Source organism: Ursus americanus, chromosome 23, assembly GCF_024610735.1.
Source record: "Ursus americanus isolate L20-20 chromosome 23, mUrsAme1.1.p, whole genome shotgun sequence".
In the NCBI taxonomy this organism is placed as follows: Eukaryota; Metazoa; Chordata; class Mammalia; order Carnivora; family Ursidae; genus Ursus; species Ursus americanus.
Genome location: NC_142149.1, coordinates 45,026,026 through 45,047,592, shown reverse-complemented (window position 1 = coordinate 45,047,592; position 21,567 = coordinate 45,026,026).

Here is a 21,567-nt window from a genome sequence, read left to right as displayed (position 1 = left end):
TTTGTTTTTAATATGGTGCCAGGCAAGCTTTGGGGTGACAATTTTTTTTTCATATGGATGTACATTGTTTCAGCAGCATGTTGAAAAGACTGTTTTTTGGCAACTTTGATTGCCCATATATGTGTGGGTGCACTTCCAGACTTTATTTTATTTCATTGATCAATGTGTTTTCTTTATACCAATACGCATGGTCTTGATTACTGTGGTTTAATAGTAAGTCCTGAAATTAAGTAGTTTAAGTCCCCTAAATTTGTTATTCCTTTCTAAGTTATTTTGACTACTCTAGGTTTTGTTTTCTTATATGAAATGCAGAACCAGACTGCCAATTTCTATAAAACACATGCCAAGATCTATAGATCAATTTGAGAAGAATTGACATATTAACAATATTGAGTTTTCTGGTCCATATCTCTCCATTCATTTAGGTCTTTCTGTATTTCTTTTAGCAATGTTTTGTAGTTTTCAGTGTATAAGTCTTGCACATAATTTGTTTAATTTATTCCTATTTCATGTGTTTAATGATATTGTAAGTTTTAATATTAATTTTTAATTTATTTGCTAATATTTGAAGTACAGCTGATTTTTACGTACTCTGGATTGTATATTCTGTATTGACCTTGTATACTTTCACCTCACCAAACTCGCGTATTCTAGTGGGTTTTGGTAGATTGGGATTTTCAACAAAGAAGATATCTTCATCCTCTTTCCAATCTGTAGGACTTTTATTTTCGTCTTGCCTTGCTGTACTAGCTGTAAGTTGCAAAATAGTGTTAAAGAGCATTTGTGAGTGCCAACTTCCTTCCCTTGTCCATGATCTTAAGGGAGAACACATTCAGCCTTTCTCCATTAATTTGGATGTTATCTCTAAGTACTTTGCAATATCCTTTATCAAGCTGATAACGTTATCTTCTATTCCTAGTTTCAATGTGAGTTTCCACCATGAATGAATGATGAGTTTGGCACATGATTTTTCTAACTGTATTGAGACAGTCATATGTTTTTTTCATGTTTAGTCAGCTGAGATGGTAAATAAAATTGATTGATTTCAGAGTGATGGACCAATTTACATTCCTGAATACCTGAATCTGGTCTCATACTCCTGCCTCAAGAACGTTAACATTTCTTATGGCATAAATCTGCTGGTGATACATTCTTTTTCACTTTGGTTTTTTTCTCCGAGAAAATCCTTTTTTTTACCTTCGTCTTTGAAAGATACTTCTGCTGGATAAAGTCTCTGAGTTGACAGCTTTTTTTCTTTCAATAGTTTAAAGCTCCTGCTCCCATTTTCTTCCAGCCTGCATACCGTCTAAGAAGAAGTCTGTTCTCATTCGTACCTTTGGTCTTCTATATGTGATGTTTCTGTTTTCTCTGACTGCTTTCAAGACTATATTTGCTGTTCAGGGGCGCCTGGGTGGCACAGTCGTTAAGCATCTGCCTTCGGCTCAGGGCGTGATCCCGGTGTTCTGGGATTGAGCCCCACATCGGGCTCCTCTGCTAGGAGCCTGCTTCTTCCTCTCCCACTCCCCCTGCTTGTGTTCCCTCTCTCGCTGGTTGTCTGTCTCTGTCAAATGAAGAAATAAAATCTTAAAAAAAAAAGACTGTATTTGGTGTTCAGCAGTTTGATCACAGTGTGTCTTGGTGTGTTTTTCTTTACACTCATCCTGTTTGGGGTGATAACTAAAGTTATCATATCAGGATCACACGCCTTAAGTGATACTCTTACGTGTAAAGAACTCTTCTGCCTCCTATTTGGACATTTCCTGTAGTTGATTTACCTGGATACGAGTTTTAAGCAGGATGAACATATGCCAAGGAGGCAGGTAAAATGAAAGCTGCATGGATTTATTAACAGAAATGGTGGTTATGCTAATGAGTGACCATTTATAGGGTTTGGCTGCTCAGACAGATGATATGCTAATAGGCTTCCAGTTGGACGGTATCAGGAACTACTGGGTAGTAGTTCACTGGTCATCTAATAAAGTTCCTATGTGCTGATCAGGGGGAGGATGGTGGGTAAATATATTTCTTATGTGCACAATGCTGTCTTGTGCCAGATTCATAACAGGACATGCTAAACCTAGGCCTGGTCCAAACCTCTTTTTCCCGGAGGCCTTTTCAGGACTGGTTCCAAAGCACTAGGTGATTCTGGTCAGTTCGTGGTGACTTGAGATCCCTGACTCATATGGAACCAGTGTCTCTGTAGTTCTCACAGCCCCGTGCAAAGACTGTAAAATGTACCCTACAGAACAACAAAAATGCCTTTTGGTCCTCCTGGGGAAAGGCCTGACAGCAAGATGACGCTAGAGGCCAAAGTTGGGCATCTCAAGGCCTGACCTAAAGCAGAGAGGGGTCAGGGTGTAGAAAGTTACAGAGGAAAACTGAGGTTCTAACACGAGAGACCAAGGCTAAGCCCTAGTTTCAGGCACCAGAGGCAGGAGAAGGGCCAATTTCAGAGTAAGAAAAATTTTAGAGCTATGTAGAAATGTAATCTCAGAGAAAAAAGGGAATGAAAAAGAGTGGGTGTCAGAACGCCAATTATATGCGAATGTGTCCCAGCTCATTTTTACTGGCTCACAGATGCATGCTGAATGGGACAGTCAAGGATGCTAAAAGGGTCAAGGAAAGAATCGATAACCTCTAGTTCTAATTCTTAGGAGACCAGATGGTGGGATATCAGAAGAACAGCAAGTCTGGCAAGAGGATGAGCTTAACCGCTTATATGTTTGGTTTGCCACGCGTGCAGAAAGGTCCCTTAGACTGACAAATATGTGCATCTGAAGCTTGGAAACTAGGAGTCATCAGAGCAGATAAAATAATTCAAGTGGACGAGAGAATTCAGGGTGCCTTATCAAATCAGCGAAATTTTCCAAACTACTGAAATCACAATTTAGTTATGTAAATTTCTATCATTATAATGGGCACATACACTTTGGCCTTGAGTTCAGAGGACATATGTCTAGACTTTTGCTATTAAGTATATTGTTTGGTTCTAAACTTGAAAAGATGCTTCTTATTTTATTAAAGAAGAGCATGATACTATATTTAGTAGAATGTGTTACAAATAATTGTAATGTCTCTATGCAACTTCTTTCAAAATTATTTAAGATATTCTACTCATCCTTGGAAACATCTTCCAGGTTTCAAGTTCTAGGATTTGTTCTGATGCTGTGATCTTGACCAAGCAACAGTGTCCTATTGTATTTCAGTTTTTCACCTGTATAACGAAGAATAATCATGTTGCCTATACTGTGGGCCAGACAGGGATGTCTTGAAAATCAAATTAAGATGCTGGGCATGGAAGTGTTTGTGTGAATTGGGAGGTACTACTTGCATATAAGGCATTATTATTACTATATTTAGTGGTACTTGTATATGCTTAAACCCACAGCATTCTTGCAGTGCTCATGCTAGTAGCTTCAAGGGAGAAATTAATGCCTCTGACAATAATGTTGTCAAAAATCTCAAATGAAATAATGATTGTATATTAATAACTAACATCATTACAGCACTTTGCCACAACAGACTGGGTTCTTCTTTCTTTCTGTCTTCTTTAAAACAAGACAGATTCATCCCAGCGGTATTACTTGAGAACATTTTATGTGCTGATAGAAGTTACCTGTCTTGTAAGTTTAGGTTTCAGATGGAACCAGAAAATTCTAGGAAACAAGCATACATTACAGATAAAAGCTTCAATATTGTCAAATGTCCCCAAAACTAGAACGTCAAATGTCTAGATCAGAGATAACAAACTTAAATGCCTACTAGGGCCAGGCTGATGATGAGGTCAGGCAGAAGATGACCAAACTGGAGAATACTTGCTCTCTCCAGGAGGGCCATGGAAACGGACCCCTAGATGACTGCTGACAAATGAGAATGTGGACCCACTGTTGACAGTTGTGATTTCATAAGAAGAGCTGGAAACCACGGGACATACGATGATTTTTATTTTTAAATACTGTAAACGACACTTCTGTGTTTGATACAGCTAGGGATCTGTTAGCTGGTGAACTCTAAAAGACACAAAGATGACTCCTTTCCATTGCTTCTTCTAAGTTCCTATGTCCCTAATTCTCGGAATATTCGTCTAGAATCTCTCGCCGGTGTGCTCAGTGTGTGTGGGAGGTTCCCTGCAGCCAGCTGCTGCAGAACCAGCAGACATTCCCTGCACTTATCTGTAGGACTTGCCTTCTCGCCAGCCTGAACCACTCTAAATAAATTCTATCTGCCTCCTGGAAATGGAAATTCAACTTTCTGTTTCACATGATCTTAATTTTTGTCCAAAAAAAAAAATCTCTCATAAAGTCAAGGCTGGGAAGATGGCAGAGAAGGACCCTGAGCTCACATTCTCCCACGTTTACAACTAGATTCCATCTACATCCCAGTCGATGAACCAGAGAGGGAGCGAAGGCTGGCAGAAAAACTCCACAACTGAACGTGAGACGAAGCTGCACCTGAGAGGTTAGGAAGGGCAGAACGGTGGAGGGGGCTGCTGGCAGGCGGGAAGGAGCTGCGTGCGTGGAGAGGGCAGAGAAACAGGTCCTCACGCCAGCGAGCGCACACAGGGAAGACTAATCCCCATAATGTTTGGCTTTTAAAAGCCGGGGAGGCTGGATTCCGTGAGTTTGTATAAGCAGTGGAGCTTGGAGCCTGAAGCTTTAAAAGTCAGCTGACTCAGCCACGGACGAGCTGGGAGAGCGAGTGGTAGCTGGGTCATGGCCCTTACAGAGATTGCAGCCTGCACGGTGAGGCAACATAGAAACAGTTTACACAACGCTGGGCCGAATGGGAGACAGATCTGTTCATACCGATTTCGGAGCATATTGGGGAACTTCTCCGCAAATGAGGGCGCTGGCAGGCACTGTTTTCCTCCCCCTGCTCCCCAGCATAAACACAGGCCCTTCTGCGGGAGGCAGGGCTGCACGGACCCTTGTTACCTAACCTGCCAGCACCGTACCAGGCTGCAGACTAGACCACTCCAAGCCCACTGGCCTCAGCCCCGTGCTTAGGGCAAATTCTGTGAAAGCTGCGTGCATGCACCCTGCCTGGCCACCAGGTGCCTAGCCAAGACCAGCCTCAAGCCCCTGGCCACCCTCCACCCACCCCGCCCCGCGCACCCCCCAAACCTGTGTCAGACTTTGGGGGATCTGGCAAAGGACTAGTGGCCCAGCACAAATTTTGCTAACATTGCAGCCTTGCTCCCAAGTTCCCCAGGAGGCACACCTGCTCAGAGCTGGCCTGCCTGGGTCCCACCAACACCGCAGAGAGCAAGCACAGCCCACAACAGGCAGAGTCAGTGTGGACTGATGTAGGAAAGACATTAGGCTTCGAAGCCGTCAGCCAAGAAAGAATTCTGAAATGTCTTTGGTGCAAAGAGGTGGTTTTATTAAAGCACAGGGACAGTACCGCTGGGCAGAAAGAGCTGGACTATGGTCATGAGGACTGGCCCATTATATACTTTCAAGTTGGGAGGCAGTTAGGGATAGCATAAGTCTCTAAGGAATTTCAGAAGCAAGGTTTCCAGGACCTTGAGGGGGCCAGCAATTGTTGGGAGAAGGTCATGCCTCACCATCTAATAAAACCTTAATCGCAGGGGCGCCTGGGTGGCACAGCGGTTGGGCGTCTGCCTTCAGCTCAGGGCGTGATCCTGGCGATCTGGGATCGAGCCCCACATCAGGCTCTTCTGCTATGAGCCTGCTTCTTCCTCTCCCACTCCCCCTGCTTGTGTTCCCTCTCTCGCTGGCTGTCTCTCTCTCTGTCGAATAAATAAATAAAATCTTAAAAAAAAAAAACAAAACAAACAAAAAAAAAAAACCTTAATCGCAAGACCCTTCAGTGGGCCATGTGCTTGGGGGATGATTACCAACACATATGGGGGGGGGGTAGAGATAAAGGAAGTTTCCAAAAGAATTTTTATATGTTAAAGTGGGCTTACAGGATCCATGGGGGGGGGGTCCAATTGCCTTTTGCCCTTAGCAGTGCCAACATCGAAGCGGTTGAGTCCCAGAGGACTGTCATTCTGCCTGTTTCAAGGACTTCTCAATGAGTTGTAGGTAGTAAAGAAATTTCATAATTTCTCTTCAGCCTTTGTTTCCCATGTCATGGACGACTGCCCTGAGAGGAAAGACTCAGAGGCAACAGCAGGGCATAGCCAGCGCACATAGGATACTCTCCTGAAGTGTGATAAAGGACATTTTCCAGTTCTAATGTGTGTGGGCCCAGCTCCCGGGCTCCCAGAGAAGATACGCTTTTACCAAGGTCACAATGACTTCACCACACTTCAAAGCACAAGCTCTTTCTGCCCTGAGCACACATTGTACACCTGCCTCATTAGCAAATAACCTGAAAGAAACATGCCAAACTCAAGTTAAGAGTAAAAATCTCCCGGAGTTCTGGTCCCATACCTCCGAAGCCCGCAACCTTGCACGTACTAAAAGCATAAGATAAAGTCTGTGATTTCTGAACTGTCCTTCGTCACGATGATTTGTGACTCTTGATGTAACAAAAGCATACATGATCCCGCGTTCAGCATTCCCTCTGCAGAGCACTCTGTGAAGCTGTGTGTCCCAGGCAGCTGTCCTCACCTGGGCTTGAATACAACTCCCTCCCTTCCTCATAGAAATTGTAAAGCTGTGTTCATTTTGCATCGACAGTTTTGGCATGGTTGGCGACTTGTCTAAGAATACCTGGAGGTCATCTGGAACTTGGCACTATCGCGGACCCCTTGTGCCCTCTGAGTTCTCAGCACTTCACAGGTGTATCTGGACCTCCTCAATGCCAGCTGACGGTGATGACTTTTGTGAGCTCTTAAAGGTTACTGGTAATGTTCTCCAGGTGGGAATAACCTCGAGCAGGCGAGTGGAGGGGTTGGTTGTTTTAATTTGGCATTATTCTAACTGATGTAATTAATACAGGTCTTGAATAAATTTTCTGGCTAGAAATTTGAGAGACTGAATCACTCAGCTCCAAAGAGAAAGGACTCTTCTCCTTCTGTCTTTTTTTTTTTTTTAAGATTTTATTTATTTATTTGACAGAGATAGACAGCCAGCGAGAGAGGGAACACAGCAGGGGGAGTGGGAGAGGAAGAAGCAGGCTCATAGCGGAGGAGCCTGATGTGGGGCTCGATCCCATAACACCAGGATCACGCCCTGAGTCAAAGGCAAACGCTTAACCGCTGTGCCACCCAGGCGCCCCTCTTCTCCTTCTGTCTAAATGGTGCTTTGAGGTGACTGAAAGCCTAGCTGAAGTGTCTAAGGATATTCCTCAAGACGTGTAGCGGTCCCATAGGAACTTCCCATCTCATAAAGTAATTAATGATTGGCTCGTTGGGGAATGCACACACTGGGGTTGATCATCCAGTGTTCTGAGCCCCCGGTGGTCTTAGACCCCGCTGGGAGAAACCGAGACACTTAGAGTGTATCTCGGTGACTGGAAGTGACACTCGAAGCAGTACCCTCTTGACCTACCACACTGAATAACCTTGGATCTTATTCAAGCCTTATTCTAAAAATAAAAGTGAAACTAAAAGAAACGGGGAACTGTGCTTCAAAGGATGGAACAACCGCAGGGAAACCAACAACCATCCCCAGGAAACTCCGGGAAGCTTATACATATAGCACCTATGAGCCTATGCGTGCAGGTGCTTACTTAAATGGGAACATTTAAGAATAACCTGAGTCTTGAATGGCCCAAATGGGGTTCTTTTGACATGTCTGAATTAGTTTCTTGTAGGCACAATTAGAGAAAGCCAGCTATAAGACTAAGTAACCAGAAACTAGGAAGCCATTTGGTTCAGTGATAAAGCCTCTGGCTTTTGGGGAGAAACCAATGATCACAGAGGTACTTGGGCTTCATTGCGTTTGTCTGTTGATGCAGATGTTGGTATCTTTGCAGGAAACTGGCTGTGTTCTAATTGGAAATGGAAAACAACTAATTAATGGGTCCATAAATTATAATGCTGTCTTACAATTAGACTTGTTTTAATAAAAGGGGAATATTTGGAAATTTGGTCTTTAATGTCTTCTCCACAAATATTAATGAAACATAGACTCAATTTTGTTTGCATCCTGTTTTTGTATATGTGTCCATATGTATTATAAGTGTGAGATTTTTTTCTACCTATGAATGGGTATTGCTAAAATTAATTTGTAAAAGAGCTCTTTTTCATTGGTTTAAAGGCAAGTGCTTGTAAAAATTGAGCATTCTAAAACTCAAAAAGATAAAAATAACCCATATGTTTTTCCAGTTCACATGATCTGGGATTAAATTCCCTACATTCAGAATTTTATGTTACTCCATAATAAAGATACATCCCAGGAAGGGACCTAATTGATGGTTCAAAGAGATAAAGATGAACAAAATTTAAGACACTTGATCTCTTTTCCAATAGTTAGAATAATGAGGAAGAGGAGGAGGAAAATAGGCAGACCCTGGAAATCCTAAACCCACACTCTGAGCACAAGCACCAGGACAGATGTCCAACCTACTTCCTGCCCCTCTACCTCTTCCAGAGGGCTGAAAGGCAAGCAAGAGGAGATGCAGATTAAAAAAAAATGTTAGTCCAAAACATTAAATCTGCCTCTGGCCTTGCCAGTGGCACCCTGCTGTCTCTGTCTCTGCCCCTTCCTGCTCCTGAACCACACCACCTGGGCTGCTTGCACAGTGCCTATACCATCCTCGGTGCCTCCAGCGTCATCAGCTCCTGCTTCTCCCACCCTCACTATCTAGGGTCAAAAAAAAGCAGGCACCTGGGTGGCTCAGTCACTTAAGCATCTGCCTCCAGCTCAGGTCATGATCCCAAGGTCCTGGGATCGAGCCCCATGTTGGGTTCCCCGCTCAGCAGGGAATCTGCTCCTCCCTCTCCCCCTGCTGGGCTCTTTCTCTATCAAATAAATAAATAAAATCATTTAAAAATAAAGGTAACTTCAAGAAAAAAAGGAACAAAAAGCACCCCAGAGAAGGGAGTTAAGATGGTGGAAGAGTAAGGGACCTCTTTTTCAGCCAGTCCCCTGAGTCAAGTTGGATGGGTACCAGACCATCCTGAACATCCACGGAATCAGCCTGAGACGCAGGAAGATACATCTGGATCTCTACAAATGAACATCTCCAGCGCTGAGTATTGAGGTACGAAGCGGGGAGCCCTGAAACCACGCACAGATATTGGAAGGTAAACGGAAAGGGGAGGGAGCTGCCACATTCGGGCGCCGGGAAGCGGTAGCCACCTGCACGGGGGAGCGGGCGGACTCCGCAGACCGGCACCCGCAAGAGAGCAGACTGAGACCGTGAGCCAGGAAACCCACGCCACCAGACTGAAACGGAGCTCCGGTGTGCTCACTGGAAACAGACTGAGACCGGGAGCTCAGGGAACGCTCAGGGGCGGCTGGCGGCTGGGGGCTGGCGGTGTTAGAAACACAAACAACAGCTGAGTAATATTCCATTGTATATATAGACCACAACTTTTTAATCCAGTCATCTGTTGAAGGGCATCTCGGCTCCCTCCACGATTTAGCTATTGTGGACATTGCTGCTATGAACGGCACTGGAGGAGATAATGCTAAGTGAAATAAGTCAAGCAGAGAAAGACAACTATCATATGATTTCTCTCATCTATGGAACATAAGAACTAGGATGATCGCTAGGGGAAGAAAGGGATAAAGAAAGGGGGGTAACCAGAAGGGGGAATGAAACATGAGAGACTATGGACTATGAGAAACAAACTGAGGGCCTCGGTGGGGGGGGGGGGGAATGGGATAGACCGGTGATGGGTAGTAAGGAGGGCACGTATTGCATGGTGCACTGGGTGTTATACACAACTAATGAATCATCGAGCCTTACATCGGAAACCGGGGATGTACTGTATGGTGACTAACATAATATAATAAAAAAACATTAAAAAAAAAAAGAAAGAAACACAAAGGACAGAGACGCGCCAGCCCTGGAAGTGAGGGCTGGGACACCGGGTGTGGGGCGCACATCCCAGGACACTGCAGGGTTGAGCGGCAACAACACAGTCAGAGTTAAAGTGGCCAGAACATCAGTGGAGAATGGTCCGCGATCCTTCTGTTCTGAGACAGAGGCTGAGATTCGGCCACTGCTGCTCTGACTCTCAGAAGAGGCACAGCAAACCGCCAGGGAAAGCCGCCAGACAACAAAAGCCTGGAAACACCGGCTCACAGTGTGCCCATCCCCATCCCCCCTCACAGGCGACACGGAGATTCTACCCAAACAGGGTTGCCTGAATATTGGTGTGGCAGGCCCCTCCCCCAGAAGGCAGGCTGAAAAATCAAGAAGCCCACATCCCTAAGATCCCTATAAAACAAGGGTGCTCGACCTGCGTCCCGGTCAATAATTTGGGCTCTGGACAACCCCGCAACTGCTCCTCATCAGAATGATGAGAAGGAGAAATCCCCCCCAGCAAAGAAAAGACAATGAGTCTGTGGCCTCTGCCACAGAACTAATGGATATGGATATAACCAAATTATCAGAAATGGAATTCAGAGTAACAATGTCAAGATGATGTGTAGAGTTGAAAAAAGTATTAACGAAAATGTTAATGAGAATATAGAATCTCTAAGGGTGGAAATGAGAGCGAATCTGACAGAAATTAAAAATTCTATGAGCCAAATGCAGTCAAAACTAGAGGCTCTGACGGCGAGGGTGAATGAGGCAGAAAAACGTATCAGCGAATTGGAGGATGGGTTAGTAGAAGAAAAAGTTAAAATAGAATCTGGACTCAAAAAAATCGTCGCTCAGGAATGTAGGTTACGGGAGATTACTGACTCAATGAAACGTTCCAATGTCAGAATCATTGGCATGCCCAAGGGGGTGGAGAAAAACAGAGGTCTAGAAGAGATATTTGAACAAATTGTAGCTGAAAACTTCCCTAATCTAGCAAAGGAAACAAACATTCATGTCCAAGAGGCAGAGAGGACCCCTCCCAAGCTCAACCACGACAAACCTACACCACATCACGTCATAGTGCAATTCACGAATATTAGATCCAAGGATACAGTATTGAAAGCGGCCAGGGCAAAGAAATCTCTCACGTAACAAGGCAAAGGTATCAGAATTACATCAGACCTGTCTACACAGATCTGGAGTGAGAGAAAGGGTTGGGGGGCCATTTTTAAAGCTCTTTCAGAGAAAAACATACAGCCAAGGATCCTTTATCCAGCAAGGCTGTCATTCAGAATTGATGGAGAAATAAAGACCTTCCAGAATCGCCAGTCATTGACCAATTTCATAACCACAAAACCAGCCCTACAGGAGATATTAAGGGGGGTTCTATACAAGTAAAAAGGCCCCAAGAGTGATACAGAACAGAAAGTCACAATCTATAGAAACAAAGACTTTACTGGAAACATGGGATCATTAAAATCATATCTCTCAATAATCAGTCTCAATGTAAATGGCCTAAATGCCCCCATAATACACCACAGGGTTGCAGATTGGATAAAAAGACAAGACCCATCCATTTGCTGTCTACAAGAGACTCATTTTGAACCTAAAGATACATTCAGACTGAAAGTAAAGGGATGGAGTACCATCTTTCATGCCAATGGACCTCAAAAGAAAGCTGGGGTAGCAATTCTCATATCAGACAGATTGGATTTTAAACTAAAGACTATAGTTAGAGACACAGAAGGTCACTATATTTTTCTTAAAGGATGTATCCAACAAGTGGATATAACAATTATAAATATATATGCCCCCAACAGGGGAGCAGCAAGATACACAAGCCAACTCTTAACCAGAATAAAGAGACGTATAGATAAAAATACATTAATAGTAGGGGACCTCAACACTCTACTGTCAGAAATAGACAGAACACCCATGCAAAAAATCGACAAAGAAACAAGGGCTTTGAATGCCATACTCGACGAGTTGGACCTCATAGATATATATAGAACACTACACCCCAGAACCAAAGAATACGCATTCTATTCTAATGCCCATGGAACATTCTCAAGAATAGACCATGTTCTGGGACACAAAACAGGTCTCAACCGATACCAAAAGACTGAAATTATTCCCTGCATATTCTCAGACCACAATGCCTTGAAATTGGAACTCAACCACAAGGAAAAATTTGAAAGAAACTCAAACACTTGGAGACTAAGAAGCATCCTGCTCAAGAATGATTCGATAAACCAGGAAATCAAAAATCAAATTAAACAATTTATGGAGACCAATGAGAATGAAAACACAATGGTCCAAAACCTATGGGATACTGCAAAGGCAGTCCTAAGGGGGAACTACATAGCCATCCAAGCCTCACTCAAAAGAATAGAAAAATCTAAAATGCAGTTTTTATATTCTCACCTCAAGAAGCTGGAACAGAAACAGAGGGACAGGCCTAACCCACGCACGAGGAAGCAGTTGACCAAGATTAGAGCAGAAATCAATGAATTAGAAACCAGGAGTACAGTGGAGCAGATCAACAGAACTAGAAGTGGGTTCTTTGAGAGAATTAATAAAATTGACAGACCACTGGCAAGACTTATCCAAAAGAAAAGAGAAAGGACCCAAATTAATAAAATTATGAATGAAAAAGGAGAGGTCACAACCAACACAAATGAAATTGGAAGAATTATTAGAAACTTTTATCAACAGCTTTATGCCAATAAATTAAGCAATCTGGAAGAGATGGAGGCCTTCCTGGAAACCTATAAACTACCAAGACTGAAATAGGAAGAAATTGGTTTTTTTAAAGAGGCCAATTAATTATGAAGAGATTGAATCAGTGATAAACAACCTTCCAAAAAACAAATTCCAGGCCCAGATGGTTTTCCTGGGGAATTCTACCAAACATTCAATGAAGAAATAATACCTATTCTCCTAAAGCTATTTCAAAAAATAGAAACAGAAGGAAAGCTATCAAACTCATTCTATGAGGCCAATATTACCTTGATCCCCAAACCAGGCAAAGACCCCCCTCAAAAAGGAGAATTATAGACCGATTTCCCTAATGAATACGGATGCCAAAATCCTCAACAAGATCCTGGCTAATAGAATCCAACAGTACATTAAAAGGATTATCCATCATGACCAAGTGGGATTCATCCCTGGGATGCAAGGGTGGTTCAACATTTGCAAATCAATCGGGGTCATAGATTTTATCCAGAAAGAATAATTCAGAAATCATATGATCCTCTCAATTGATGCAGAAAAAGCATTTGACAAAATACAGCATCCTTTCCTGATTAAAACCCTTCAGAGTGTAGGGATGGAGGGTACATTCCTCAATCTCATAAAAACCATCTATGAAAAGCCTACAGCAAATATCATTCTCAATGGGGAAAAGCTGGAAGCCTTTCCCTTAAGATCAGGAACACGACAAGGATGCCCACTCTCGCCACTATTATTCAACATAGTACTAGAAGTCCTTGCAACAGCAATCAGACGACAAAAAGGGATCAAAGGTATCCAAATTGGCAAAGAAGAAGTCAAACTGTCTCTATTCTTTTTTTAAAAAAGAAAAAGACTTTAAAAAATGGGGTTACAGAAGGTCAGCAAAGGATGGGGTTGAGACGTCTGGGTGGGGTAAGTGGGCATTTTGACAATAAGACTCTTCCTTTGGCATGTTTAATTGTGACGTTTAATGAACACCCTTGCATTTAAGAAGACACTTTTAAAATAAAATTTCCTCCCAGTGATGGTGTGAGCCTTGCCACTCGATGGGAGAATCAGTAGAACCTGTACCATCTTATTCGGAGTTGACATATTCTATCGTATTTTTGTTTCTGTTTATTTTTAAATTTTCTTTTTGTCTCACTGGAGAGGTAAGGTGATGCTCAGTTTAAAAAACATTAAAAGTGTGCAAGTTCTTTGTTACAGTAAAACTAAATGTGTACACACACACAGTGCTGAGTGGGAGAAAGCTGTAGCCAAGAATACTCTATCCAACAAGGCTATCATTCAGAATAGAAGTAGAGATAGAGTTTCCCAGACAAGCAAAAACCAAAGCAGTTCATGATAACTAAACTAGCCCTGTAAAAATATTAAAGGGGACTCTTTGAGTGGAAAAGAGAGACCAAAAATGATAGTATAAATATAGGAAACACAAAAGCAGTAAAAATGAATATTTCTGTAAAAAAAATTAGTCAAGTAACTCACAAAAAAGTATATAAAATATAATAACATATACCTATAACATGGGGAGGAGAGGAGAAAAGAATGGTTAAAATTTACATGACCATCAAATTAATATACACTGTTGTATGCAGAAGAGGTTATATACAAACGTAATGCTAACCATATATCAAAAACCACTAATAAACATGCAAAGAATAAAGAGAAAGAAATCCAAATATATCAGTAAAGAAAATCAGCAAAACATGAAAGACAGAAGACAAGAAAGGATGAGAGAAAATCTTCAGAAACAACCGTAAAACAAGTAACAAAATGGCACTAAATACATATCTATCAATAATTACTTTGAAAAATGTAAGCAGAATAAATGCCCCAATCAAAAGACATAGGGCGACAGAATGAATAAAAGAACCAAGACCCATCTAAATGCTGCTTACAAGAGACTCATTTTAGACCTAAAAATACCTGCAGATTCAAAGCGAGGGGATGGGAAAGATCTATCATGTGAATGGATGTCAAAAGAAAGCCAGAGCAGCAGTACTTTTTTCAAACAAAATAGACTTTGAAATAAAGGCTATAACTAGAGACAAAGAAGGACACTACACAATAATAAAGGGGACAATTCAATGGGAAGATATAACAATTGTAAATATTTATGTACCCAACAGAGGAGCACCCAAATACATAAAACAGTTAATAATGAACATAAAGAAACTTATTGACAATAATACAATAGTAGCAGGAGACTTTAACATGCCATTTACATCTGTGAACAGATCATTTAAACAGAAAATAAAGAAGAAAATAATGGCTTTGAATGACACACTGTGTCAGATGGACTAACAGATGTATCCATCCGAAAGCACTAGAATACACTTCTCAAGTGCACATGGAACATTCTCTAGAATAGGTCACATATTTTTTTAAAGATTTTATTTATTTATTTGACAGAGAGAGAGAGACAGCCAGCGAGAGAGGGAACACAAGCAGGGGGAGTGGGAAAGGAAGAAGCAGGCTTCCAGTGGAGGAGCCTGATGTGGGGCTCGATCCCATAATACCGGGATCATGCCCTGAGCAGAAGGCAGATGCTTAATGACTGAGCCACCCAGGTGCCCCTAGAATAGATCACATATTGAGCCACAAAACCAGTGTCAGCAAATTCAATAAGACTGACGTCCTGCCATGCATCTTATCTAACCACAATACTATGAAACTAGAAGTCAACCACAAGAAAACATCTGGAAAGATCACAAACACATGGAGGTTAAATAACATGCTCCTAAACAATGAATGAATCAACCAGGAAATCAAAAAAGAAATTTAAAAAGTACATGGAAACAAATGAAAATGAAAATACAATAGTCCAAAACCTTTGGGATGCAGGAAAAGGAGTTCTAAGAGGAAGTATAGAGCAATTCAGACCTATCACAAGAAGCAAGAAAAAATCTCAAAGAAGCTAACCTTACACCTTAAAGAGCTAGAAAAAGAATAACAAATGGAACCTCAAGCCAGCAGAAGGAACTAATAAGATTAGAGCAGAAATAAATGATACAGAAACTAAAAAACAATACAAGAGATCAATGAAACCAGGAGCTGGTTCTTTGAAAAAATCAACAAAACTGGCAAACCTCTAGCCAGACTTATCAACAAAAAAGAGAATAGGGGCTCCTGGGTGGCTCAGTCAGTTAAGTATCTGCCTTTGGCTCAGGTCATGTTCCCAGGGTCATGGGATCAAGTCCCACAACAGGCTCCCTGCTCAGTGGGGAGTCTGCTTTTCCCTCTCCCTCTACTGCTGCTGCTCTCTCTCTCTCTCTCTCTCTCTCTCTCTCTGTCAAATAAATGAATAAAATCTTTAAAAATAATAAAAATAAAATTGAAAAAGAGAAAGGACTCAAATAAAATCACAAATGAAAGAGGAGAAATAACCAACACCACAGAATACAAACAATTACAAGAGAATATTTTGAAAAGTTACATGCCAACAAATTGGACAACCCAGAAGAAAAGGATAAATTCCTTCCTAGAAACATATAAACTACCAATACAGAAACGGAAAGAAATAGAAAGTTTGAACAGACCGATAACCAGTAAGGAAATTGAATCAGGAATCAAAAATCTCCCAACAAACAAAAGTCCAGCACAGATGGCTTCACAGGTGAATTCTACCAACATCTAAAGAAAAATTACTAGCTATTCTTCTCAAACTATTCCAAAAAATTGAAAAGGAAAACTTCCAAATTCATTCTAAGAGGCCAGTGTTACTCTGATATCAAAACCAGATAGAGACAACACTAAAAAAGAGAACTACAGGCCAATATCCCTGATAAACATGGATATGAAAATCCTCAACAAAATACTAGCCAACTGAATCCAACAATATATTTAAAAAAATCATTCACCACCATCAAGTGAGATTTATTCCTGGGTTGCAAGGGTGGTTCAATCAGCCTTGATTGAATATTTGCAATATCTATTTGCAATCAATCAACGTGCATTATCACATCAATAAGAGAAAGGATAAAAACCATATAATCATTTCAATAGATGCAGAAAAATATTTCACAAAGTACAACATCCATTTATGATAAAAACCCTCAACAAAGTAGGTTTAGAGTAAACATACCTCAATGTAGTAAAGGCCATATATGAAAACTCCAAAGCTAACATCATCCTCAATGGGGAAAAACTGAAAGCTTTTCCCTTAAGGTCAGGAACAAGAGAAGGATGTCCCCTCTCCCCATTTTATTCAACACAGTACTGGAACGCCTAGCCACAGCAATCAGAAAACAAAAAGAAATAAAAAGCATCCAAATTGGCAAGGAAGAAGTAAAACTTTCACTATTTGCTAATGACATGATACTCTAAAAGTACCCCAGAACTAACCCAAAAGACTCAACCAAAAAATTGCTAGAACTGATACACAAATTCAGTAAAATCACAAGATATAAAATCAATACACAGAAATCTGTTGCATTTCTATACACCAATAATGAATCAGCAGAAAGAAAAATTAAGAAATAATCGCATTTACAATTGCACCAAAAGTAATAAGATACCTAGGAATAAACCTAAATAAAGAGGTGAAAGGCCTGTACTCTGAAAACTACAAACTACTGACAAAAGAAATTGGAGAAGATACCAAAAAACAAAAAAAATCATGGAAAGACATTTCATGTTCATCGATCAGAAGAACAAACACTGTTAAAAGCAATCGTTGCCATATTTCAAGCTGTACTACAAAGCTGTGATCACAAAGACAGCATGGTACTGGCACAAAAACAGACACAGAGACCAATGGAACAGAATAGAGAACCCAGAAATGGACCCTCGGCTCTTTGAGCAACTAATCTTTGACAAAGCAGGAAAAAACATCCAGCGGAAAAAAGACAGTCTCTTCAATAAATGGTGCTGGGAAAATTGGACAGCTACATGCAAAAGAATGAAACTTGACCACTCTCTCACACCGTACACAAAGATAAACTCCGAATGAATGAAAGACCTTGATGTGAGACAGGAATCCATCAAAATCCTAGAGGAGAACATAGGCAGCAACCTCTACGACATCGGCCAAAGCAACCTTTTTCATGACACATCTCCAAAGGCAAGAGAAACAAAAGATAAAATGAACTTGTGGGAATTCATCAAGATAAAAAGCTTCTGCACAGCCAAGGAAACAGTCAAAAAAACGAAGAGGCAGCCCACGGAATGGGAGAAGATATTTGCAAATGACACTACAGATAAAAGACTGGTATCCGAGATCTACAAAGAACTTCTCAAACTCAATACACGAGAAACAAATAAACAAATCAAAAAATGGGCAGAAGATATGAACAGACACTTTTCCAATGAAGACATACAAATGGCTAACAGACACATAAAAAAGTGTTCAAAATCACTAGCCATCAGGAAAATTCGAATCAAAACCACTTTGAGATACCACCTTACACCAATTAGAATGGCAAAGATTGACAAGGCAGGAAACAACAATTGTTGGAGAGGATGTGGAGAAAGGGGATCCCTCCTACATTGTTGGTGGGAATGCAAATTGGTACAGCCACTCTGGAAAACAGTGTGGAGGTCCCTTAAAAAGTTAAAAATTGAGCTACCCTATGACCCAGCCATTGCACTACTGGGTGTTTATCCCAAAGATACAGACGTAGTAAAGAGAAGGGCCATATGCACCCCAATGTTCATAGCAGCATTGTCCACAATAGCTAAATTGTGGAAGGAACCGAGATGCCCTTCAACAGATGACTGGATTAAGAAGTTGTGGTCCATGTATACAATGGAATATTACTCAGCCATCAGAAGGATTACACAACATTTGCAGCAACATGGATGGGACTGGAGGAGATAATGCTAAGTGAAATAAGTCAAGCAAAGAAAGACAATTATCATATGGTTTCACTCATTTATGGAACATAAGAAATAGCAGGAAGATTGGTAGGAGAAGGAAGAAGAAGAAAGGGGGGTGAAAAGAAGGGGGAATGAACCATGAGAGTCTATGGACTCTGGGAAACAAACTGAGGGCTTCGATGGTGGGGGGAATGGGATAGGCCAGTGATGGGTACTAAGGAGGGCACATATTGCGTGGTGCACTGGGTGTTATATGCAAATAATGAGTCATGGAACACTACGTCGAAGAGTAAGGATATACTGTATGGTGACTAACATAACATAATAAAAAATTATTACTAAAAAAAAGCAATCTATACATTTAATGCAATCCCTATAAAAATACCAACAGCATTTTTCATAGAGCTAGAACAAACAATTCTAAAATTCATACGGAACCACAAAAGACCCCAAATAGTCAAAGCAACCTTGAAAAAGAAAAGCAAAGCTGGAAGCATCACATTTCTGGGTTTGAAGTTCTACCTTTGTCAAAGCTACAGTAATCAAAACAGTATGGCATTGGCACAAAAATAGACACATAGATCAGTGGAACAGAATAGAAAACCCAGAAATAGACTCACAACTATATGGTTGATTAATCTTTGACAAACAGGGAAGAATATCCAATGGGAAAAGGACAATCTTTTCAACAAATGGTGTTGGGAAAACTGGACAGCTACATGCAACAGAATGAAACTGGACCACTTTCTTACACCATACACAAATATAAATTCAAAACGGATTAAAGATCTAAATGTGAGACCTGAAACCATAGAAATACTAGAAGAGAGCACAGGCAGCAACCTCTTTGACACCAGCTGTAGGAACTTCTTACTAGATATGTCTCCTGAGGCAAAGGGAAAAAAGCAAAAATAGACTACAAGGACTACATCAAAACAAAAAGCTTCTGCATAGCAAAGGAAACAATGAACAAAACTAAAAATCAATGTACAGAATGGGAGAAGATTTTTGCAGATGACATATCTGAGAAAGGGTTAGTATCCAAAATACATAAAGAACTTATAAAACTCAATATCCCCCCAAAACCCAAATAATCCAATTTAAATTGCAGAAGACATGAACAGACATTTCTCCAAAGAAGACATCCACATAGCCAGCAGATACATGAAAAGATGCTTGTCACCACTTACCATCAGGGAAGTACAAATCAAAACTACAATGAGATATCACCTCACACTGGTCAGAATGGATAAAATCAACAACACAAGAAACAATAGATGTTGGCAAGGATGTGGAGAAAAAGGAACCCTCTTGCACTGTTGGTGGGAATGCAAACTGGTGCAGTCACTGTGGAAAACAGTGTGGAGGGTCCTCAAAAATCTAAAAATGGAATTACCCTAGGATCCAGCAATTGCAATACTAGGTATTTACCCAAAGAATATAAGAACACTAATTCAAAGGGATACATGCACCCCTATGTTTATAGCACCATTATCTACAATAGCCAAGATAGGGAAGCAGCCCAAGTGTCCCTCGATAGATGAATGGATAAAGAAGATGTGATAGGTAGATAGATAGATGATAGATGATAGATAGATAGATAGATAGATAGATAGATAGATAGATAGATGATAGATAGATGATAGATAGAGATAGAGATTAGATATGGATATATCTACACACACACACAATGGAATATTACTCAGCCATAAAAAGAATAAAATCTTGCCATTTGCAATGACATGGATGGAGCTGGAGAGTATTATGCTAAGTGAAATAAGTTGGTCAGAGAAAGACAAATACGGTATGATTTCACTCATATGTGGAATTAAAGAAACAAAACAAACAAACAAAGGGAAAAAAGAGAGAGAGAGAGACAAACCGAGAAACAGACTCTTAACTGTAGAGAACAAACTGATGGTTACCAGAGAAGAGATGGGTGGGAGATGAGTTAAATAATTGATGGGGATTGAAGAGTGCGCTTGCTGTGATGAACACTGAGTATAGAATTGCTGAATCACTATATTGTACGCCCAACACCAATATAACACTGTATGTTAACTAACTGGAATTAAAATAAAAACTTTAAAAAATATCTTATACTCTAAAACATGACTTGATTAACTGAAGAGATATACTTTGTTCCAGAATGGGAGATGTAATAATTTAAAGATGTCACTACTTCCTAAATTTATACATTGCTACAGTCTATATTAGAATTAATCTAGAAGGACGGTTGATGAGAGTAAGCTGCTGCAGGAATTGGCAAGGCTAGACCTTAAGAACTGCGTTGTAATTTGTACTGTAATACCGCCGTGATTAAAAAGTGCAGTGCTGGAAAAGGAGTCCCACAACAAACCCTAAACTATAAGGATATTTAGCAAGAGTGTCATTTAGTATCAGTGGGAGAAAGAATCAATGAATCCATCCATTCAAAATTTAAAAAGGTTTTTCTAGACATCAGGCCGAAACCAGATACTGAAACTTTATAGCTGAAAAGATTGAGCCCTTCTACCACGTGTAAATTTAAACTTCTGTGTGGCAAAAAAGAGCATTGTATTTGCTCTATTTACAAGATGAAGAATTAATATCATTAATAAGAGTACTTCCAGGGGCACTTGAGTGGCTCAGTTGGTTAAGGGTCTGCCTTTGGCTCAGGTCATGATCCCAGGGCTCCTGGGATTGAGCCCTACAGCCCGCTCCCTGTTCAGTGGGGAGCCTGCTTCTGCCTCTCCCTCTGTCTGTCATTCCCCCCCCCCACACACACACACTCGTGCACGTGCATTCTCTCTCTCTCTCAGTCAAATAAATAAATAAATAACCTTTTTAAAAAAAAAAAGAGTACTTCCAAATTTATAAGAAGAAGCTCTTAGAAACACATACACATACATTTAACTTTACTACTGATTAATTTTGAATTAGAACACCGAATTATAATACTTGGCCTATCACATTAGCCGAGATAGAAGCAATTGGTAATATGGAATTTCGATTTGTTCAGTCTTTTCTGAATGGCAATTTGTTTTCCAGTGCCTCGAAAAGTTTCATATACTTTGACCCAGGAATTCCACTCAATGGGAAATTATCCTCAGCAAATATTTAGAAGAGCGTGCACAGGTGAAT